The sequence below is a fragment of the Sinocyclocheilus grahami genome, unplaced genomic scaffold (assembly GCF_001515645.1).
Source record: "Sinocyclocheilus grahami isolate Dianchi unplaced genomic scaffold, SAMN03320097.WGS_v1.1 scaffold245.1, whole genome shotgun sequence".
Taxonomy (NCBI): Eukaryota; Metazoa; Chordata; class Actinopteri; order Cypriniformes; family Cyprinidae; genus Sinocyclocheilus; species Sinocyclocheilus grahami.
The window spans coordinates 1,060,591-1,062,780 of record NW_015505424.1 but is presented as its reverse complement, the minus strand read 5'-3'; the positions used below and the strand labels follow the sequence as shown (position 1 = coordinate 1,062,780).

Sequence of the window (2,190 nt, the reverse complement as noted above, 5' to 3'; positions counted from 1 at the left end):
CTCTTTATCTTTAAATTGTGCTAAAGAGAAACAATAAGTTGTGTCAAATAATGAGTCAGTCATGTAGACAACAGTAAAAACTGAAAGAGTATCTCTGGCCTTATCTGAAATTGAACGTTGATCATATAAAATACAAGATGCGGTAATGTTTTTTCTCAAATATTAATCTTGATGAAACAGATTAAGGCTAATTTTCTTGCATTGCACTCCATTAAATGACCTTAAAATGAAATTGCTTTATACAGTACTAATGTATCTAATAATTCAGTGGGTTTAACTAATGTGTAGTAACTGATTTTGTTCATTTCAGGTGCGAAAACTTGAGGCAGTGGGTTACAAGCCCATTTTATTTATTGGCAAACAAGATAAAAAGGCTTCAAATAAGTGGGTTGCAGACATAATTACCCATCTGCACCCCACTCCTGTCACAAGACATTTTTTGGAGAAGATGCAAAGGGCTTATGAATTTATCTTGAGTAAGGGTAAGAGCAAGATTTTTGTTCAGAAATAATTATTATTTAAAATGCATGTATTTTTCTTCGTTAATCTGTACAGATCTGAAATGAATGTAAACTTGTATTGAAGCAACCTCCACAGCACAGCAGCTGGACAATGACATCCCCATAGCAGAGCAGCACAACAGCCCCAGTCAGGAGCAGTGCAACGGTTCCATTTTGGAGCCAGAGAGCCTCACCGTGGAGCAGCTGGAAAGTATCACCGTGGAGCAGTCGGAGAGCCTTACCATGAAACAGGAGAACCTCACCATGGAGCTGCTAGAGAGCCACACCGTGAAACAGGAGAGACTCACCGTGGAGCAGTCAGAGAGCCTCACCATGAAACAGGAGAGCCTCACCATGGAGCAGCCGGAGAGACTCACCGTGAAACAGGAGAGCCTCACTGTGGAGCTGCTGGAGAGCCTCACTGTGAAACAGGAGAGCCTCACCGTGGAGCAGACGGAGAGCCTCACCATGGAGCAGCCGGAAAGCCTCACCGTGGAGCTGCTAGAGAGCCACACCATGAAACAGGAGAGCCTCACCATGGAGCAGCCGGAGAGACTCACCGTGAAACAGGAGAGCCTCACTGTGGAGTTGCTGGAGAGCCTCACTGTGAAACAGGAGAGTCTCACCATGGAGCAGCCAGAGAGCCTCACCGTGGAGCGGACAGAGAGCCTCACCGTGGAGCAGCCGGAGAGCCTCACCGTGGAGCAGCCAGAGAGCCTCACAAAAGATCCCGAGACTGTATTTATACTCAACCTTGTTCCTCAGTCTTCCCCACACTCTCCAACTTCTCTCTCTCCTCCCTCCTCTACTACTTTTACAGCTGTTCTTCCTCCACACTCTTCTCCACCTCCACTGCCATGCTCCAAGTCTTTGCGACAGAGGAAGAAAAGGACAAAAACCTCAATCTGTTCACCAGCACCTTCTGCCACCTCTGTCTCTCCTCCATCTCTTATCACCACAGATCTCTCCCTTCCACAGTCTTGTCCTCCACCTGCTGCCTCTTCCATCTCCCAGTCCGTGAGGCAGGAGGGGCCATATGTGAAGAAGAGAAGAAAGGGTAAGGATACCTTAATCCACACTATTAATACATTTGCTCTCAGACAAAGTTGACTTCAGGCAAATTAGATTTATTCAGGTCATCAGGTCGTTGGTAGCCAAAAAAATGTATTTTGTTCTTTAGTTATTTAGCAGTGTTTAAGTGGCCAGTGTCCAAGGGCTGTGGTTAATGTCAATCACTGACTTTGGGAAACCCAGCCCAGTACATTTTGCTTGAACGACAAAAAGCAGGGACAAAGTCACTTGGACACAAGTGGACAGGACCACAGATCACCTCACAAGTGAAATGATAACTATCAACTTGAGATTCAACTACAAAGCATGCCACTCATTCCTTAATAAACTTTCCTTGTCTTTTGATCATTAAGGTTGCCGAAGATGTAGTAGGCAGAAGATCTTCCTATTTGATAAAATAACTGGGGAAAGAATAAATGAGGTAAAATGTCTTTTATTAGGCTGCTGCTTGCTTGTCTCAGTGACTGATTCTGGCCTTTAAAGATGTGTGTCTGTGTGTGTGTGTGACTGTGTGTGACTGTGTGTGTGTGTGACTGTGTGTGACTGTGTGTGACTGTGTGTGTGTGTGTGTGTGTGTGTGTGTGTGTGTGTGTGTGTGTGAGATAGTGGGAGTGTCGGG

At 45.3% G+C, this 2,190-nt stretch overlaps 1 protein-coding gene across 1 annotated transcript in view; it reads left to right on the top strand.

Moving 5' to 3' along the window:
- Positions 1-1,541: 1,541 nt before the first annotated feature.
- The window catches only part of LOC107598142 (adhesion G-protein coupled receptor G2-like), a 26,046-nt gene continuing 25,397 nt past the window's right edge, over positions 1,542-2,190 (top strand). The window contains exons 1-2 of the mRNA XM_016289414.1: positions 1,542-1,557; positions 1,925-1,992. The gene's annotated coding sequence lies outside the window, so the exon portion shown is untranslated. The remainder of the gene's footprint in view (positions 1,558-1,924; positions 1,993-2,190) is intronic.